Source organism: Mustela lutreola, chromosome 5 (genome assembly GCF_030435805.1).
Source record: "Mustela lutreola isolate mMusLut2 chromosome 5, mMusLut2.pri, whole genome shotgun sequence".
NCBI lineage: Eukaryota > Metazoa > Chordata > Mammalia > Carnivora > Mustelidae > Mustela > Mustela lutreola.
Window position 1 is genome coordinate 52,469,225 of NC_081294.1, and position 22,564 is coordinate 52,491,788.

General features: G+C 35.0%; 1 protein-coding gene and 1 long non-coding RNA gene across 3 annotated transcripts in view; one reads left to right on the forward strand and one right to left on the reverse strand.

Annotated features, from left to right (window-relative positions):
* Positions 1–10,985, reverse strand: part of LOC131831870 (uncharacterized) — a 123,849-nt gene extending 112,864 nt beyond the window's left edge. Inside the window, exon 1 of the long non-coding RNA XR_009353842.1 lies at positions 9,523–10,985. This is a non-coding gene — a long non-coding RNA (uncharacterized LOC131831870). The remainder of the gene's footprint in view (positions 1–9,522) is intronic.
* Positions 1–22,564, forward strand: part of GABRG2 (gamma-aminobutyric acid type A receptor subunit gamma2) — a 106,302-nt gene that overhangs the window by 45,023 nt on the left and 38,715 nt on the right. The gene's annotated exons all lie outside the window — the stretch shown is intronic.

A 22,564-nucleotide genomic window follows, 5' to 3' on the forward strand; every position in this document is an offset into this window, starting at 1 on the left:
ATTTTTATTATAAGAAATACACAAATATTAAAATAAAAAGTCCACATGCCACTGAATTTGCCTTAATTTCCAATAGTACTGGGCAGACTGCTGTTTTAGAAATACTAGGTCTGTGGGATCAAGTCCATGCTCATTGCTTCATTTCTAAAGTATTTGTAATCTACCTTGTATCTTTAAACCTTGTCCATGGTTCTCTCACTGTACTCCTTACCTCCTTGAGGTTTTCTGGGTACATTGTACCAATTCATGGTTTTGTATCCTATATTCCTTATTTGATACCAAGCTCAACTCCAACTTTCTCTATGTATATCTGTGTATAGGTACTGGTCAAATAACTCTCCAAATAGAAAAAAGAAATAGCTCCTACCTTCTGGCTGTGTTTTAATTTAGATGTCTTTGGGAAACCAGGGAGACACTTTAAAACCTTCCTCATCATGGAGGTGAACTCTTTTAAGGGCAAGAAAAAAGAAAATAATAATTTTTTAAAAAGATACAAGCTAACAGTAATTTTTTTTTTTCACGAAGAGGGTGAAACAAAAAATATTAAGGAAACTAGGTATGAGGAGAGAAATAAGCAACTGGGCACTCATCCCACAGTCTCCTGTGACTTTGGAGTCACAGTAAGTAAGTAAGTTGTGAGCTCATTTTCATCAATAAATTTCCAAACTACTTAAAGCAATGCAGTGTCTTTAAATAAATCAGTGGATGACTTTACAGTAATTGATTTTTATTTTATTTTTAAAATTCAATTCAGAAAAAAAATTAAGTTTGGTTTCAAGAGAAGAAAATGTAGGAACAACATAAGAGTGCTTGGCCAGGAGTAGTCATGGGGAAGTCATTTGCCTTCTCTGGAATGAAAGTTCCTTGTTTATAAAATGAATGCACTTGAATAGATGCTTCTTTGAAGTCCTTGTTCTTAGACCTGTCCAGAACCTCTGATGTAACCACAGGTACACTACGGATGCCCTAATGTAGGAGTGGCATTCTTGGTAATGTTTTCCTTCATCAGGTTTTCAGTATGTTTCCAAAGCAAGTCAAATGCAAAAACAAACTCCTTTAGATTTTTAATTTTAAGGGGAATGATAGTCCCACCCATATATTTGTTTTTAGTGATACATGATGTTATATGTAATGTTAACCCAAGATTTTATGTGTTTTTCTTTCGGTTGTGGTACTAGAATATTTATATATTACATTTAAAAATTCCACATCAGGAGTGCCTGGGTGGCTCAGTGGGTTAAAGCCTTGCCTTCGGCTCAGGTCATGATCCCAGGGTCCTGGGGTGGAGCCCCGCATTAGGCTCTCTGCTCAGCAGGGAGCCTGCTTCCCCCTCCCTCTCTCTCTCTGCCTGCCTCTCTACCTACTTGTGATCTCTGTCTGTCAAATAAATAAATAAAATCTTTAAAAATAAAATAAAATAAAATAAAAATCCCACATCAGAATTTTAAATTCCAAAGTTGCTCTGACATTACTTAGTGGGGAGATAGGGCTAGAGACACAGAGTGATTGCATAGAGAAGTCATATGAAATGTAAGGAAAATTGTTTGGCTTTAAGGTGACATGCTTTGTTTCTGCTTATATTCCATTGGCAAAAATGTTGTATGCTCCCATGGAGATAAAATGAGACTGGGAAATGTAGCTCAGTTGTGTGCTAGGAAGGGACACTGGGTTTTATAACTTTCTAGGGTCTGTGCAACATGCATGATCTCATTTTATTTCTCACAACAAGTCTATGAGAAATACATTCTTTTGCTATTTGACAGATGAAGCAACTTAAGTTTAGAGGGGCTAAGTAATTTATTCAAGGATAGTCAATAAAGTAGAGTTGTTTATCCAAATACCAAATTTATACCCTATTGCTTCTCATAAACATATTAGGTAAAGAAATGAATTAATTAAAAGTAAGTTCATTCTTAAGCTTCATAATAAATAATATTACACAATGCAATGAAGTAATATCACTTAATATAACCCTATACATGCATCAACAAAATGTTAACATGTAGGAATAGCAATTATATATAGTAATAACAAGTGAAAAACAATTTAACAATGATATCCCTTTCCTTTTTCAAAAACATACTTACTGCCTATGAGATAATACTATTCACTTGCTAAGTGGACCTATCGGTCACCCTCCAAATATGGCCTTAATTAAGAAACTGTCAGATCCAGTGCATTTGCATAAATTAGTTCCTCACAGAAAACTCTCATCAGAAAGAAAACCAAATAAAAGGTTAGCGTGACTACTATTTACAGTAATTTTGGAGATTAATACTTTATTTTGACAGTTTATCAAAACTAACCAGGTCAAGATGTTAATTTTTATCCAAGTCTTTGGTATTTCCTAATTCAGTTGAAAATCCTATTTTGCTGTATTTAAAGACACGTTCATCCGTGTGACTGATATGACTAATGGAGTCTTCCTGTAGAGCTGCTGCCCCAAATAAATGTAAAACATTAAATAATTTTTAAAAATAAAAAAAATGTGAGATAATAGAGACTGAGTCAACAGACATCATGCTCTAAACACAAACTCATTAGCAGTTCCTTTCACTTTGATGCAATTGAATAATTTCTTCACCTTGTTTTTGCATTTTCAGAAAATAATGCTATTCAGTGTGGCAGATATGCAAATTTAAGCTTGTCAGAGACTGAAAAGGGAAACAAACAGCAATGAGGAAAATGATTTCTTTTAATTATTTAACTTTCCTCCCCCCGCCCCCCACCAAATGAAGTTATTATGAAGGTCACAGCACATTGCTGTGCATTACAGCCCAGAAAAGAATTTGCTGGGTATATGAGCTGGAGCTGACCAGAATTTGTTTACCATTCTTACCTGTATCTCATATAATCTAACTCATTTAGAAAAAAATCAAGAACAGCTAGTGTTACTAGTCCATTCCAAAAGGGCAGAAAAGCCCAAGGAAAAGAGAATTGACAAATAGGTTAAATATGACTTCTGAGACAACTGAGTTTATTGGAATAGTTCCCAAACATGACTTCTCGTATGCTTATACTCACATGACTTACAGCACCATGCACCTCGCTTTTGAGCACTAAGTGGTGAAAAGCTATGTAATGTAAGAGCCAGTGTGTAATTCATGAGCTGTGTAATAGCTCCTTGTTAAAGAGACAATGCAATCATGGATATGAATTAAAACCACCTAAGGATTACATTTACATTTTCTCAGCTGGTAATTTCTTATTACCAGTATCAGTGCCTGAGAGTGAAAATAGATGGAGAGAAAAATAAAATTTCAGGGCTAAATCTTGAAGATCAAGCTCAATTGTAATTTTACTTATAGGGAAATTACTCTGAAGAGGTGAAGTCAGTGTTGTAACTTGGTAGCCAGTAGAGCATGGGTCATTAGACATGGATGAGTTTAATTCTATTTATTTTAGTCAGTACTGAATAATTGAAAATTTCCATATGCAAATCTTAAATATCTTTACATCTTGAACTTCTGGGTCTTCATTCGTATTTGAAAATGATTGGGTAAATCTGAATTATGGGGGGTGCCTGGGTGGCTCAGTGAGTTAAGCCTCTGCCTTTGGCTCAGGTCATGATCTCAGGGTCCTGAGATTGAGCCCCAAATCAGGGTCTCTGTCTGCCTCTCCGTGATCTTTCTCTGCCAAATAAATAAATAAAATCTTAATAATAAAAAAAAAATCTGAATTACGATATTTCTGAATAGGTGAGGCACATAATCTCCAGTTTACCGAAGTCGCTACCACTTCCTGTTTTTTTTTGGGGGGGCACTCTATGTCTTTCTTTGTGAATTACTGTTTCCTTATTTTGAAAAACCAAGTACACCTATATCTTTGCAGAAAATTGGGGAAAATAAAAGATAATCCCTGAATGAGAGCACATATGTATGTGTGGAAATGAATGTATTTATTTTTTTACTTTTTTATAAGCAAAAAGCAATGAATGTGAATATTACTCGACAAGGTTTGTTTGAAAAACAAACAATTGAGGTTTTGTTTGAAAACAGATAATGAGTTGCAGGGAAGTGCCAGAACGAGGCCAACCTATGCTTCACTTGCATTTTTATGTTCTACGACTGGGTTTATTTGCCATAAATATCTAGCATATGCAAGGCCAATTGATTTTAAGTTTATTCAGTTTATCTCTATGATCCACTTTCATGGGAGATGGATTTTCAAAAAACTTAAAATTGTGAAGTTATATCTGCAGACATCTGTGCAGCTAGCCTTGTTGGTATTTGTCTTTTCCTGCTCACATCTAAGCATGCGAAAGCTTGGTTGCAATTTTCTTGTACTTTACTTATTAGTCTTACGTAGCCAGTCGACACTTTCCCTGGTGTACTTCTCTGAAGATTGATACAATTCTTGCTCTGCAATAAAGCTCTGCTCTTTATTTTCTTTGATGAGGTGAGACAGCTGGTGATAGAGCAAAAACCGATTCCTATGTAAGAGTTCCCTTTGTGGTTATGCTACCATATCGTTGAATGACCTTGGACAAGTCATATTTGGACTTGACACTTGATTGCTTTGTCTCAAAAAAGAAAAAAAAAAAAAAGACTAGATTGAATTTGAAGCTCCTTTCACCTCTAAAATGCTGTGCTATGTTTCCTGATACCTGGCAAATTGGTTATAAAGGAAACTTCTGGTGGGCATTTAGGTTTCCTATGTCCCCACAAGTTCCCAACAGAAACTTCCTCACGTTACCTTATCCTATAAAATTTAGAAATTAACAGATCTATTTTATCTGTCATGTATAGAGAACTTCGGTGGCAACTGTGGGGGCAAGAGACCCAGAGTGTTGCCATAGAGATGGTTGGTTAGTTAATTAAGGTCTGAGAAAATGAATCTGGCATGGGAAAAATAGGCCCATGGTGGGTGTGAAGAACGAGGGTGGATGCTAACCCCGTTTATACTAAATGAGAAATTAGGAGAGGGCAAAGATAGGACAGTGGCTTTGACATGGCTTTCAGAGAGGAGAAAGGACACACACTCTATATCCTCAAATAGAAAGAATATTTGTAATCAAGAGTGCCTAGTATGACCTCAGTTTATTATTTTATTTTTAATAGATTAATTATATAAATTTAGCTGATGGATAGTGCTGAGAATTGGCAGTCCATTAAAATAGTACTGATCTAACACCTCTACAACAATAATATGACATACTAGCATTTGAAAACTCCTTATATATGAATCGTCTCATTGACTTTTCACAATTTTTCTATAATGGGATACTCATTTTCCAGGTAAGATGATCATGTACAACCAGTCTTGTAGAAAAGTATCTAGAGAGGGTAAAGGTCTTGTCAAAGATCATGGAGTAAGTCACTTAACAGACACTCATGTGTCCGGACACACTCATTTTCTAGTGTAGCGGTGACTCAAATGCCAGGGCTGTTTTTGAATTTGTGTTTGCAGAAAGACTTGCTCCTGGCCATATTTCTTTATCTTGTATGTAATTTGTTTTCTCTTTAGGGTAGTGGCCTCTGTCTACCTTGCCGTCTAGCTATCTATCCAGCTATCCTCTGTCTGCCTAAAGATAGTTGCATACAACTATGGCAGAATCAGGCTATATTGGTCAGTTTAAGCTGGGCTGTGCTATGGTGGTAAAGAGCTCTTAAATATCAGTGGCTTAAAACTCAATAAAATTTGTATTGCATTGCATGGCATGGTATTCTCATGGCTGAAAGAGGCATAACTCATTTGGCTCACATTCCATTTGCCAAAGCAAACCATATAGAGAAGCCTGTTGCCCATGGGGTGGGATGCATGCTTCTCTTACACGAAGGGCCACTGGGAAAGGCCTTTGTAGGGATGGACTTGGTAGGAAGAGATAAAAGTATTTGGAACTTCAAAATCATAATCAAAGCTTACCATTAATATAATCCTTTATGGTGTACATGGCCCATCTACTTGGCCAAATAAGTAAGTGTAGCTTGAGATAACAGGTCAGGAAAAACCACCACTAGTAAGAGAAAGGAACGACTTACTCTCAAAGAAAACAGAAACCAGTCATTAAAATGTCTCTGACTCTGAGAATTATTCTCTTTAAAAGCAACTGTTTCGGGTCAAGCTTGCTTGCTTTGTCAATGACCTATAGCCATGATTTCCTATTTATGTGAAAGTGGCTTCAGAAGGAGCAGATGAAAAGACACAATATTAACATGAAAATGATTGTAGGGTGATAGCAACTGTCACATTTTATAAAGGTGGGCAAGATTTTCCCTGATATACTTCTGGGACAGCTTTATTAATTACACTGAAAAACAATTTGTAAATATTGGTCCCATACTAAATTGAATTTTACAGATATTAGGCAGTGTAACTTATAAGAAACAATAAACCAACATCATCCTCTTGTCACTAGGAGGAAGTAATTGAACATGATTTAATAAAGCAAGCCACAAAATAATGAAAAGGTCAGGCTATCTTGATTGCTGTTACTTATTCATGAGAAAAAAAAATGTCTCTAATAGTCTTGTGTAAGAAAAGAGTATAGTTTCCAGTAAAGTTTAAACCCTTTCTTTTAATCTTAACAAATAAGCTATAATTTTAACCCTTTCCTCAATGAAACATTCTTAAAATTAATTCCATCTCTCTGTTTTATAAGTGAAGTACATGAAGTATATGGTTACCAATAATTTCAAATATTTTTGCATGGCTAGTTATTAGTAGAATTAGAATTAATCAACAGACATCTGTGTCCCCAATCTACTGTTCCCTCCTGGCCACTTGCCTATATAAGACTAAGCTAATATAAAAAGGAATTTTCATTCTATTGGCTGAAGCTGAGTAAGTTAGGAGTAGGAGATACTTTGGTCCTAAAAATCTGCCCCTTTTAATCTGTACACAGGTAAGTGGTGTTGATAACGATGAGCTGTTGGTGACGGTGGTGGTGGTGAGGATAAGGATGATGACAAGATGCTGAAGTCAGGTTTTCTTGGACATTTTATGTATACCAGCCACAATGTTAATTATTTTACAAGATTATTTCTATAAACCTGCAACAACTTTAAAAGGTAGATAGTATTTTTATTTCCATGATCATGTAGCTGGTAAGGGGCAGAGCCAGGAGTTGAACATGTGCTCCGAGACTAAGCCGTAGCATTTTTGTTGGGTCTTATTTGTAGGCAACGGTGATTTTCTTTTCATCAAGGTAAAAGGCTATTCACATGAACAGATGTGTGTGTGTGTGTGTGTGTAGTACACAATAAAGTGCAGATGTTTTCAAGAGACTTCATGCCACTAGAAGATCATAACAATCTAATACATTGTGTCGTTCAAGTCAATGGCACAATTTAGAGTGTTGGTAATGGAATATATCAAGTATAGTCAGTTTTCTTTTAAAAGATAAGAATGAGTAAATAACAGAAGCATCTTGAACAAGGCTAACTAAAATATTTTCTATTACTAGAAGAATTATCTATGTATGACTCAAAATTTTGGATAAAATTACATGTGTAGTATATTAGTAAGACATGACTTCTGGTAAAATCTGAAAGAAAGAATACTTGGCTAGGGGTGAGACAAGCTGGCCTTAAGTCTTAGCAGATCTTATAAAAAGGTGTATACATCTGGGCAAGTCATTTAACCTCTCAGACCTCATTCTACCCGTAAAATGGAAGAATTTTACAATTACCCTACCGGAGTTACTATGAATATCTGAAAATGCTTAGGAAATTGTGAATAACTATGGAAATAGATAGCAGTGTGATCATAAGTAATTGTATTTCCCTTTCTTTCTCATTCCTTTCCCTAACCCTTGAAATTAAAACACACACACACATGCACACACACAGACACAGTAGATTTCGGGCATATTTAATGACTCTGAGAAAAGAAAAGTGATTTATAATTGATTGAAAGTTCATAGAAGATAGTAACTGATTCTGCTTGCTTTGTAACCTTACATTTTGACGAAAAAGGGAGAAGAAACCTGAAATTTGTTCAAAAAGGGCAGATGTGTGCGTGGGAACACTTTTTTAATAGCTGTCCCATAAAGTGACTTTGGAAGAATTTGAGGAAAGGGTATTAAGTTGACTTGTTGATTGACCATGACCAGCTCAGGGTCTCTAACACACACACACACACACAATTGCTAGATGTGTCAGAGCAATTAATTACTTTTCTATTCTATACTACTAACAATACTCAATGCAGCAGTTATGTAATAAAGACAAAAACTTGCAAGTCAAAGAGACTTCAGACTTGCCTCGTTGAGGGCCTTTATTTCCCAGATTAAAAAATGATAATAAAGCCCAAGGAAGTGAAATGACTAGTGTAAGCTCTCCTAACTAGTTTTGCAGGAAATGAAGCATCTAATAATGAGTTTCCAGATTGCATTGCAACAGCCCTCTCTCAAGCCTCTCTGTAAAGTTCTTTAACTCAAAGTTTAGACAGGCCCTTTCCTTTTTCTCAGATCCTGAAGTAAAATAAAATGAAGAAAAATAAAAATGAAGAGGGAGAGAATACTGAGTTGACCAGATGAGCGATTTCTACTTCTATGTTGGCTAGAAGATGTTGCAGTCAGTGCTGAGGAGCAAGTCACATGTGGCTTAGCATTGCTGAGAGTGGTTATACCTGTACCTTATTAGTTGGAATATCATGGAGTGGGGACAGAAAAAATGAGAATAAGAACCTTAAAACCCAGGTTCCATTTGCAGGCTTGCCTCTTACTTGCTTCATGCCTGTGATCAAATCCTTTTATCCCTTTGTGCTCCAGTTGCTGTCAGGAAGGAGTGCATGGCTTTATCAGGAGTCCTTCCTCAGAGAGGTGTGGGGAGAATCAAATGAGATAATGGATGTGGAAATGCTTTGTAACTTGTGGGAGTGCAGCACAGATCCAAAGCATCATTGTCATTATTTTAACAATTACCCCTAAGGCTCCCTTTAGATCTGAAGTTCCAAAGTCACGGCTTGAAGGCAAGGCTTAAAGGTATATAAAATCTCAGCGCCAGTAAAGAAACTGAAACATTAAAAAAAAAAAAAAAAAAAAAAAGAATCATTGATCTCAGCTCCACATGGAGCAAGGCTGGGAGTGTGACTCAAGACTCAAGTTCTCCCTCACTCCTGCCTGGGTCCCTGTGATCAGATTTTGTCATCAGGACTTAATGAGGATGATAAGCTGATCAAAAAATAAGGGTATTGTTGAAGCAACACAAAAGGCAAAATTCTGAATTTTTTTTTTTTTTTTTGGCTACTCTTGGGGGGAACCTGCTATTGAAAGATCAAGCAAGGCTAAATGTAGAAATGAAAGGATAATGAAAGTTATACTCACTGAAAGACGCAGGAAAATGGAATTTGGCTGTTGCCTAGGATTAATGTATTTTCACCTGAAGTCAGTAAGAGACCTGCCGCGTTTGACCATCTTGGAGTTGCTGGGAGTTTGCAAGAGGGCTGAGAGGATTAAGTTCAGTGTTTTCACTTTGCTGGGGATTCAAAGTTAAACTTCTAGATAGGGAATGTAGGACCGGAAACATTTAGAAGTTAAAATGCATGTAGAAATTTAGAAACATATTTCAAAAGAATTACCTTTTCATTTCAAAACGTTCCATGCAGTCTCTTGACTCGCAAGTGCGGATGCAAGAAAAATGGTGAAGTCAGAGGTAGTGCTCGTCTCCATTCTGTGTGGGACTCAGAAAAACAGAAACTTATTTCTTCTTAACAGCTAGTATCCTCACTGAACATTTCTCTTGGGATAATTGCTGTTTATTTTAAGACATCACAGCTATCCAGTGTGATAATTAATAACATGATTTATTTATTGAAAACATACTATGTACAACAAATTGCCCATGGCAATTTTTGTGAGATTTCTCTTTTAATCTCCATAAAAACCTCCAAGTAGCTGTGATTACTACCATGCTTTCAGAGAGAGGAAACCTGTAACTCAAGGAAGTTAAGTGACTAGTCCAAGCCCTCAGCCAGTAAGAAAAATAGGGGATTTGAAATCAGATTGAAAAGGCCACATATCCCAGGTTCTTAAACATTCTGCTCTGTAGAATTCCTTTGAAGGTTACTTTTTGAGAATGGTAGGGAAAACTAATTTCGTAGTAAAATTTACTTTAGAAATCAGTGTAAATTGAGACCAGCATGCCTCTGGGGCACTTGCCAAAAAAATGCTAGTAGAATTTGCCAAAGGCAACTTCAACAGTGCTGCTTTAGTTTCTCAGTAGCATAGCTCATCCTGTCATAATGGATGAAAAGAAAAAGGTTAAAGGTCACCAGACAGCCCCCCCCCCCATATGTTAGCTTCCTTTTTTCTTACATGCTCTTTACTAGTGGGTTTCACCAACACTAGGAACAGTCAGAAACTCAATGTAGATGAGGGATTCATGGAAATTAGTGGGGAAACCCACTCAAGACATATTGCCTAGAAAGGTGGTTTCTTTACTGTTTTGTTTTGTTTTGAATTGGCCCAGAATGTTCAAACCTGTATAGAAACTGTACCTCAATTTTTTGGGAAAAATTTTTTAAAATCTAAAAAGACATTTTTTTGGGGGGGGCTATTGAAATAATTGATTTCTAATACCAGTTGTATTTAACTGTCAATTACCAAATGCAGTGGATACATTAATAAAGCCATTTTATGAATGGAAAAATTGAGGCTCAGAAAGGATAAGTAACTTAAAGAGGTCACCCAGGTAGTAAGTGGAAGAGCTGGCATTCAGACTCAGTTGAGACCGTACATTCTGGCCATGTACATCTGTGTGATGCTGCTAACCTCTACCAAGAGGTCGCTCCTTGTTAGCTCTGTCTGGTTAGTACCTCTCTTTGAGGTCAGCTAAGTTCCGTGTATTGGTTATTTAATCAGGACCTCCTATGTTCCCAGCACCATTAATAGGGTTCAAGATGATAAATTAGGCATGGTCCTTGCCCTTGGGGAGCCCATAGTCCAACGGACTGACAATGAGCTGGATCTAACTGGATTTTAAGTATTTTTACGTGAAATTCTATGTGACAAGACTAATGAAATATCTCACACAACAATCCATACTTTTTAATACATCAGAACACATTAATGCATACATGCTTCAATAGCATATCATACTTAGATTTTTTTTTATTCCTGAATAAAGAAACCATTACCCTAAAAATATCTCAAATTCTTAAAATACCTTAGTATATGTTTGGAATATAATTTGAAAGTACCAGTAGTCATTATCTCGTTTAAGAGCTATTGTAGTTCTTAATTGTGACTGCTCCGGGGGTTTAATTTAGCGAGTTACTTATCTCCACCCACCACTCTTTCTGGCGGTGGGGATGCTTGCCCCCATGCCTAGGATGCTCAGTGCCTCCCAAACAGAGGCTGGTGGGAGAGGTGTCTGCAGAAGCTAGCTGTCAGCCTTGCGCTATTGAGAACTGGAATTTTCTTGGGGAGCCATTGCTAACACATCAGCCAGTCTGGTATTTCCATAGTTATGCTGGTTTAAGGCTGAGTGAAATGCCGTTTGGTTTTATTTGCTTTTCCTTGTCTTTTATGTTCAGTTTTTGACCCACGTGAGTACCAGTCATGAACTTTGCAACCAGAAAAATCTGATCTGTCTGCAGCTCCAGATATAATAGTCATTTAATGTTGTATCTAACCTTTCAATCCACATTCAGTCCCTCAGGATTCGTTTTTGTTTAGATCTTAGCAAGACTAGATCAGGCTCTCTTTAAGACCCATAGCCCTAACATTGCAATTTCATGTCTAAACATGATACCATCTCTACTAGAATTCTCTGTACGGTCGTGATATATATTAGGAAGTTGCAGTTAGCACTTCAGATTGTAGCTTTCATGTGAATAATGCATCTTTCTGGTGCATTACTAGTGCATTCAGTTGGGTGAATTCTGGACGAGAAGTCAGATAACCTGCGCTCTGGCACTGTCTCTGCAGGCTGCATGGACTTGGGCAAGTTTCTAGCCTATCTGAGCCACAGCTTCCATTCCTGTAAAGAAGGATTAAGATGTGCTCTTTAGTCAACCATGCAGAATCTCTCTAATAATTAAATGAGATTAAAGTATATAAAAATGACTAATTCAAAGCGCTGTGTACTTGTATAGGGTCATGTGTACAGTGTGTTACAAATTCACTTAGTTACTTTGTTCGTTATTCATTTGGTATTTCCTGAGCACATATGTAAACAGAACATTTTACTGAGGGATACTAGGTTCAAAATTACATGAGGCATTGATCTCATTGTCAAGAAGCTTAAAATCTAGTTATTTTAGTTATTGTAATAATTCTAAAACTATAGAGGAACTTTTTACTCTCATTGAAGTCACTTCAAACTAGTCTTCAGAGCTACTTTTTCTTTTTTAAATTAAATTAAATTAAATTTATTTTTCAGTGTTCCAAAATTCAGCATGTATGCATTAATGTGTTCCAGTCAGAGCTACTTTTTCTATTCCCTCTTGTCCTTGGCAACTTGAATGCTTGAAGCTCACGGATTGCTCTATGACATGTCCCTGTAATTCTTCTAAATTTAATATTTACCCAGAGTTTTTGTTCTGCCTCAATATGTTTATGAATGTCAAACTACTATTTTCATGATATATTAGACATTATATGAAGTCATATAGTTAGGGATGGGCTAATTGTGAAAGATTATAAAAATAAGAGATACTAAAACAAATTTTACACTTCAAATTTTTAAAGTAGAGGAATTTAAATTTATGACCTATACATTTAGAATTGATTTATATGTGAAAAGTGACACATTGATAAACAATTGGCAGAGTCTTGTTGAAAGAAAAAAGAGGGTTGGGTCTAATTTTTTTAAATGGTGGGTAAAGTGTACTTTTTGGAGATTTTTAGGTTAAAATGCATTTGAAGACAGCCTACCATAAGCTTTTTATATTTGATGAGAGGGCTTCTTCTTTATAAGCGTGAATACAGGGGTGCCTGGATGGCTCAGCTGGTGAAGCATCTGCCTTCATCTTAGGTCATGATCCTGATGTCGAGGGATCTGCCCTTCCCCCTGCTCTCTGTCTTCCTTTCACTCTGCACTCGGTCTCTCAAATAAATCTTAAAAAAAAAAAAAAAAAAAAAAAGAGTGAATACAGATAAAATGTCATGAAAGTCCGACTACATGGTCATCTTCTTAACAACTAGCCCTGGGACTGACATAGGCTAGATTCTTCATAAATGTTGTACAATTGAAGGAAGACAGCTAGAAGAATGAATCATGGAGACAGAGCATTTGAACTGAATCTTGAAAACAGGAAGAAATTAGGTTTGACAAAGATGTGGACAGAACAGAAAAACTAAAAATGTATCTTCTTGAGAGTAAAGGATTGTGGTTTAATGTAATTTAAGATTTATAGGCACATTTTAGAAAATGATTCAGAATTCTGGGTTTGTACTCAGAATTATTGGTCTTCAACAGAGACTGAGAGTATGACATCAGGAAAATTAATTCTTATTTTTGCTGAAAGATCTTGGTTTGGCATTTGAATGTCTGTGTTTGAAAATGTGGAAGAGCTAGAAATCGAAGGGGCATGTAGAAACATGCATGCTTGCATGGATAAATTAATGTTCTCGCTAACTTTACAGTATCTTAGTGTTACCAAAGGCAAAAGTCAGATTTTTAAAAGTTTTAAAATTATGTAAAGAAGCATAATAGAATTTGTGGAGTTGAATGGGTTGAGTTTAATATGCATCTTTCCTTATTCCACTAGATTAGATGTTGAAGTATTCTGACTTTATAAGGAACATAAAGACACAATCACGCTGATGTGTATGCTTATTTTAAAGTCTTCAAAGTATGTACTTACATATTTTGAAGTAATTTTGAATTATTCAGAGTTAAGAGAAAGTTGAACTGGTTAAAATTAAGGGGGAAGTTGAATATTTAAGTGTAATTCACAGACCCTATATCCTAATAACTACCAGTTAGATCTCTGCTACAGTGTGCCTCTAAGAATCAAGACAAACCAAACCCAAACTAAACTAACTGGGCAACTCGTCTATAAAATGGAGCTAATATTGTCTACATCGCATGATTATCATAAGATGCAAAGGGCTATACTACAGGAAATGGACCTTGCCCCATAACTGAACAAGAAAATGATGAGGAGTATCCGTTTTTTTCCACTCTCCTTCCACAGCAATCCTAGTCCTTTCTTGAAATACTGAGCCCCTTTCTCTATGGCCAAACCACTACAATCTTCGAACCCAACATCTAGTGATAGTTTGTGCATGATGTTTTCCCTGATTATTGCTGCACATACTGCTATATTCAATAATTTTATCGTACTTACCACCATGCAACCAAGCACTTTGTGTTTAATTATTACACACATTTCCTGGCTCTCCAAAAGGATTGTAAATCCATGGAAAACACAGATATATTAAATGACCTCTCCTTGTGGCACAGTTTTCAGGAGATATTTGGGGAATGTCTAAAGGCTGGTTGGATACTGGTTGTATTCAAGAAAGAGCAATCCATATTTCCAAGTTATGTAATGACACCCCTGTTTCCTTTGTCTCAACATAGTCTAAGTAAAATTTACTTTTATAGTCAAAATACATGTCATGCAGGATTATTTAAGTCATGAGTATCAAATACAGTTACTAAAAAAAAAAAAAATGTTTGCCAAAGATCTGGGTTATTTTCATGTCTTCTATCTTCCTTCCATGGCATTGGCTTTATCCTCTGACTTAACTAGTGCCACGATGGAGATCTGACTCTTCACTTTGTAGTAGTAAATGGCTGCATTGAGACCAGACTTCCTATCTTTCCACCATGTCAAAGACAGAATCTCTCCTTGGAATTCCTGATATTTTTCTTCTACTGACTTCAAATTTAGTCAGACTAACATCCCTGAACGAATTGCTCTAGCCATGAGGATAGGATCATCATACTAGTCCCCACCTAAGGATCCAGAATGGGATGAGTACCACCCAAATTCAGAGGCTGAAAAAGAAGAGCAAATTCCCAAAGGGAAAGTAAGGTACTTTGGTCAAAGAAGAAAGGAGGGAGGAGATAGTTAGTAAAAGATTAGTAAACATCCATTACAATGATGTTCTTTTTCTTAAACCTAGAGAATATTAAAATAAAATCCCAGTCATAAGAAAAATGAGTGAAAAGAAAAATCAGTTTAAAAATGTGTTAACATCAAATTTATTAATTCTCATTTAATGTTAAACCTAGAGTTTAAGAACAATCTTTGATATCAGATCTTAAGCAGAATGTATTTGCTTGTATTGCTTCAAAAATGCCTTGTTGGTGAAATGGTCCAAGGTGGGAAAGAGTGGTATTGTCAGTAGCAAAATTATTACATAGCATCATCAGTGTTTTCTTTGGTCCTTGTCTAAAGAAGGAATGACAACTGAAGCCAATAATACAGATACAAAGCAATAAAGCTGAATAAGAGCAGGTTCTGAGTGCTATATGAATCCAGAGAGGTTAGATTATACTACAGTAAAAATCACATGACCATGTCTAGCTTCAAAGCAGGTGGTGAATGGGTGGTTTTCTACCCTGGTTCAGAAGGAAAGGAAAATGGGAATATTTGTAAACTACATAAAAACTACGCACACACATAACAGACACTGAGTAAATCATTTTAGGAATTAATGAAAAAGGATTTCAAAGTTGTATTTATATAGCCACTGAAGCACATTTATCTTTTTTAATTTAGTTGTGAATGAGAGAATTTTTGAGAAAAGCAATATAGGCTGTCATGAAGAATACTATCATTAGAGTGTCAGCCGTGTTCTTCTCCTAGCTCTGCTGCTCACTAGCCTGTCTTTGAGCTGATCATATTAACTCTCTGGGCCTCAGTTTCCTCACCATTACAATAAGACCACTAAGATGTTACAAAATCATATGTAATACACTAGATATAATGGCAGGCAAATATTAAGTATTCAATGAAGTCTAGCTTTTAAAGTTCACAGGGTCTTATTCACAGTATTTGATCTCAAGTTCCTGTATTAATTTGATAGTTGAAGTTTTCATTTCATTATCGTGAAAGTAATACAACTTGATCTCAACTCATTTGGCTTGAAAGAATTGACGAGAAAAGACATGGAGCTTGATATAGACCAAGTCCCATTTAGCATCAATATTTGTACATTTTCCTGCAGAAACATAAACATGCTTGATCCTGGCTGCTGCCCCAGTCCCTTCTGAATTGTTGCACAACCCACGTCATCTGCATAGTGTTGGTTTTGTACAATCTTTTCAGAAAATGGCTTCAGAAATACATTTCTCCCTAAGAGGTATGGAGGATTTTATGTCTTTACTTTAAATCTCTCCAGTTGATCCAGATGATTGTGTTTCTCAAATGTCAGTCATTAAAATGACTTACAAAGACAACTGGCTCTTTCCCCTTTTACAGCAAAGAAAGGGCTCTGAAATAAAACAAAGTAGAATTGTCTTGTTAACTTGTCCTTCGCCCCTTGGATCTTGTTAGAGCATGATTTCTCACACTACATGATTGGTATCCCAGCATTGCTCCTCACTCAAAAAGAAATAGAAATACAAATACAAATACTCACTCAAAATACAAACGTCCAGACTCCCTCCCCACATTTGTGGAACTAGAATCTCCAGAGGTGTGGACCTAGAATCAGCATTGTAAACAGAATCCCAAGGTGATTCTTGGGCATAGTAAAGTTTGAGAAGTGCCGCCTCAGATGTGAAGGATGAGTTGCCCTTTTTCTTTCCTATCGCACAAATGATTCAGTCCAACCCTAACACATTTCTTCCCATATTACATTGATTGTTTAATGCATTCTGTATTTCTACCTCCCATTTGCTATCATTTGAAGTCTGTTATATTATATTTGATGGGCCCTTTAGTCCCCTGGCATACTTAGCCGTACCTTTATTATTGCCTATGGTTGCCACCAGGGCTTTCTAAGTAGACTTCTTGGAACAGCTCCTAGAAAAGGAGAGTACATTGACCTTCTTTAGAAAATTAAGCCAAAGAGAGAAAGGATGCTGGGGAAACTCTTGTTCCTTTTTTAGAAATGGCAGGAATGTAGCAAAAGGTACGGCTTCTTTCTCACTAAAACATCTGACCAAAGTTATTAAGAGCTGTGTGATGATGTGGGAATACCAATGGTCAAATAATACTATAAAGCTTCAAGTATTTTAAAGACCAATATCTAAGGAGACATTAATTTAACTTAGAACTGGCCTTGCTTCTTCAGACAAGCATGGGGAAAATATGGGCTCAATAGTTGGATAAATGGAGGTTTAAGTCTAAAACTTACAGTTGGTGATATAGTGAATCACTCATGTTGGCTATTTTAAATGGCCATTTCTTCATCTATAAAATGGAAAAAAAAATTTACCTTAAAGTTTATTTGGGCAAAATGAGTAATAGGGCAAACTGTAGTGTTTGGCATTTTGTATTTCATTTAATAGAAAACTCTCTTCAACCCATTCTAGGATTGGATTATTTTCTTGGAAAAATAGCTGTAGATAGGAAACAAGGATACACTCGTAAGCATTGTCATACACAGCTCAAGGGGAAATTTCTACCCCAAGAGTGAAATTCTTGAACAATTTATGAGTAACCTCTGTGGGTGTCAGTGACAGCACGAAATGTGGAGTGGAGATAACTGTGGGTCAAAGAAGAAGAAAACTGTTTATCCAATTGGTTACTTGTAAACTGTTGAAATCAGCAACATGAATGATAAAATACAAATGTCTAAGCTAAGAAGTGTAAGACAGAATTCCTTAAAAAGAAATTCTGAAGAGCCCAATTTCAAAAGTTGCTCATTTGTTGTAACATTTTTTCCTAACTGTCTTACATACATATTTTGAATTCTTCGACTTGAAGCCCAGTCTGTTCAGTAGCCATGGGGAAGTTGAGGCCTAATGAATAGTGGCAGAGGTAGAATTAAAACAACATGACTTTATTGTTGTATGTGGTGTTCTACTCACTACAGGGACCCTATCACTTGATGGAACTTACATCGCAAATGTAAAGACTTCTAAAATATTTTATGAGCTTAGTCTTTGCTTCCCCATCTGCAACTCATGATCATATATTTTAAGCTTCATTTCCATTAGTGGTGTTAAAGGCCCCACAAATGAAGCTGAGAAAAATACTGAAAGTTCATTTCGGGTTTTGTGAAATTCCATGAAATGACATGCCATTTTATGATCTCTTAGGATATAAATTAGATAAGCCAAATAACAGAAAGATCTTCCTAAACAATATCTACAGGCTAAAACTTCGCTTACTGTGGCTTTTTCAAGGGCAACAGTATTTTGCTTTTTTATGAACATTTTTTATTGAGATATAGTTGACATAAAATATTAGTTTTAGGTGTCCAACAGTGATTTGACAATTATATACATTACAAAGTGCTCACCAAGAGAAATGTAGTTACCATATGTCACCATGCAAAATTATTATAATTTTACTATATACCCTATGCTGTACTTTTCATCCCCTTGGCTTATTTATTGTATAACAAGAAGTTTGTACTTCTGAATTCCCTTCACCTATTTTACCCATCCTCCTACAACTATCAGTTTGTTCTCGGTATTTATGAGTCTATTTCTGTTTTTGTTGTTATTGTTGTTGTTCATTTGTTTTGTTTTTTAGATTGCATATGTAAGTAATGTTGAATATCTGTTCATGTTCTCTTGTCTATCTGTATATCTTCTGTGGAAAAATGCCTATGCTGCCTGCCCATTTTTAATAGGATTATTTGTAGGGTTTTTTGTGTGTTGATTTTTAAAAATATATGATTTTTAAAGATATATATATATATTTTGGATATTAACTCCTAATGGGATATATCATCTGGAAATAGCTTCTCCCATTCAGTAGGTTGCCTTTTTGTTTTGTTGTTGGCTTCCTTTGCTGTGTAAAGGCTCTTTAGTTTGATTTATTTCCAATAGTTTAGTTTAGCTTTTATTTCCCTTGTTTAGGGAGATAGATCCAGAAAAATATTGTTAAGGTAAATATCCAAGAGATTATTGTCTATTTTTTCTCTTAGGAGTTTTATGGTGTTAGGTCTTATATTTAAGTTTTCTAATCCATTTTGAGTTTATTTTTGTGTAAGGTATAAAAAAGTAGTCCAGTTTCAATCTTGGAGGTATTGACACATCTACTTCAGTGTTACTTAAGAATGTTAGTTCATGACCAAGTCACGTTTTGTTCTAAGAATGCAAGGTTGGCTTAAAAGTACAAAATCATTTATGGTTTGTCTCCCTCCCAATCCCATTTTCTTTCATTTATTCTTCTCGTACCCCTGGGGCAATACATTATATGTTTATAAAAAAATTACAAAATTAAAAAAAAAAGAAAAAAAAATAAAATTATAAACTAAAAAAAAAAAAAAAAAAGTACAAAATCAATCAATATATGCTAAACTTATCACGGTCCTAAAATAAAAAGGGAAAGACATGATCATATCTCTGTGGATGCAAAACATTCACTTGGAAGACTTAACATTAATAATAAAAACTATTAGTAAACTAAGAATAAAAAGGAATTTCCCCTATACAATAAAGAGTAATTGAAATTAAAAAACCTACAACAAACATGTAGTGGTCAAATAGTGAAAGACTCCCCACTGGAATCAAAACTTAGTAAAATCACTAATTCAAATGCCAATAGAGAATCATTTTTAGCTCTCGATGTTAGAAATAATAATTACAAGCTTAAATGCAAGCTGAGGTTGTTTTCCAGATCCCTTCTTTCTTGTCTGTCCAGAGTCCATATTTTACTGTCCTACCAATATAAAAGTGCTGAATTGCAACAAATGCAAATGACTGCAGTTTTCTTTTCTCTTGAATTTTGAGAGGGGTCCTGGATGCCTCCTTTGTTACCTAATGTTTTCAAACAATGTGCTTTCATTTCCTCTCAAAAAAGTTTATCCATTTCCTTTTTAAAAAATAGTTTTATATTTTTATATTTATATATAAATTATATATATAATCATATATATTAATTAATATATATAATATATATTAATTATATATATTATATTTTTATATTTATATGTATATTTTATATTTTTATATATTTATAAAAATAGTTTTATATATTTTGTCTCATTACTAACATACCTTAAATGTTTATTTTTGAGTTTTTTATTCAATTGCAGTTAAGTCAAGGAAAAATCAGCTTTGAATAATAATTTGTCCTCAATCTTTAGTGCTTTTAAGCCCTATGTTAGTATTTTTCATACATTTCTTTTATAATTTTTGTTGCATTAAGGTAGGAACATTGTCTTTCTTGGTATGTGTTTTATACCCTCACATAGAATCTGAATATGTTTTCAGTAAGTCTTTCTGAAAAAGTGAACTAATTGATTGATTCATTTTATATCTTAATTTCTCTAAAACCAAGACCTCTTCTAAAATCAATGTTATTTTTAAATACCTGCAAGACAAGTAGATTTTGGTATAATCAAGAAAGTATTAATATTAAAGCACTTTAGAACATATTAAACTTGATAATCATTACATATTTTAAAACAAAGTGCTTAGTCCTTTTAGTCCAAAGATGACAGATTTCATATTTGGATATTCTGCAAGGACTGAGAAATCATTGTTATGGCATTACTCATTTGATCATTACGGCAGCTAAGGGTAACTGAGTTTTTATTACTCTGCAGATTGCCATCTGAGAAATAGTAATTAACTAATTTATAATATTAAGTCATGAATTACATATATAAATATTTATGTTAATTATAAATTAACTAATTTACAATAATTAAATAATTTATTATTATTAATAATAAATAACTGCGACTTGGAGAAGTTAAAAAACTTGCCTGGGTCACTTAGTATGTGGCAAGGCCAAGACTCGAAAACAGATGTGTCAGGCTCCAAAGAATATACTCCTAATTATTGTGTTAATACTTCCATTTGTGTATGAGACATTTAAAATAATTCCCACTATAGGGGTAACATCTTTAAACTAGAAGTCATCACAAAACCTGGGAGAAAAGTCAATCTCTTCTGTTCACATGAGCAAAACATGGCAGTAAGCAACAAGTTAAAATTAGGATGGTTAACTAGAGTTAAAGCAGGTCTGGTATAGGCAGAGAGAGATGCATGATCAATCAGAGTAGGATCCCTGGAAGATACAGCGATTGAGCTGGGTCTTGATGTGAAATTTTGATAGGCTGAAGAGAGAGGAGAGGCATTTAAGCAAGGCTGATAGCATAAATAAAGGCTCAGATGTAGGAAGCACCAAACTTATTCAAATGATTGTGAATGTTGAGTATTTAAGGATCCCAATTAGTAACATCACATTTTTGTCTCACCTGTTCTAAAATAATTAAAAAATTAAAAGAGTAAATTAAAACTGACCAAAGAATCCTCTTCATCACTGGCAAAGCTGTTCTTCAAAATCTCGGTCTTACCTGTGTGAGAGTGAGCTTTACAGTACTAAATCCCAGAACTAGAATTACCCATTAAGAAGAATTAAGCTTACCATGTGTGGAATAATAGCGTAAAACATGTACTTCCTTTAAGCACTTGCTCCTAAGAAGAACAGAAAGGAACTAGGCAGTCTCATCACTCATCTAAGCAAGTTCATCTTCTCTAGGGTGGACTGAAAGGAAGTAGAGTGGCCAATAGAGTTATTCTAATTAAGTTCCTTCACAGGTCAGGAAACACTGGGAGTGGAGATGCAGCATACCACCAACTTGGCCAAACTTGAAAATCTATATCTAAAAATCATAAGAATTGACTCCCTTTTTAAAATTTTCTACCTGGCACACAATGCTAGAATTCCAGGCCTTCATTCCTAGTTTCCTATAAATATTTCCAATAGCAATGAAATTGAACTGAAATACTCCTGTACAAAGTAGCTCAAGGGAGATATCATAAGTCACGCAGAAAAGGCATGTTTAAAATGTAAGAACTATCTTGGACTAAATAAGGTACACTGTTCTCAGTTCCTTTTGGAATGGAGGGTCACGTTCTTTTTGGAATGGAGGGACATGTTTTCTCCTAAGCATATTACAAACTGAATGGAAGACAGGGTTTCTCAGATTGGATCATGGTATCTTTTTAACTGTACCTCATATGTGTTCAATAGTTGAAATAATTAAATCTGAAAAAAATAAGACCTTGGTATAAATATGCTATATCCTAAGACTTTTACTTTCTGGTAAAGAAACAACTAGAGGGATCTATTGATTTTATGTATTTTTTTTTTTAATTCCTAGAATTTATATATTTTTTGTTTCCATTTGAATCTTTGCCCAACTCTGGTGCTAGAATGCTTTTTAATAATCTGGATATCCAGTATTATCTCTTTGTCTTCTCATGTATCCTTTCTATCATTAATTTATGATTTTATGAACAAATGTAAATTTTATTATTTAGGTAAAATAATAGGCATCTGGGTTCTAGTAATCACCATTTCACACCAAAATTGTGGGTGATATAGGCATTGAAGTGCAAAAGTACATAGCAACTACACTTTAAAATCTGATATATAAGGTTTATTGGGGTCCTATACACCATTCTGGAGTTAGGAGTCTCAGGTTTCTAGATACTACTACCTAATAACTACAGACTTACTAAGGCAAGAAAATGCTTGGACTGTCTCACACATCAAGATCAGTTAAACTGGAAATAGGCATAAAGAA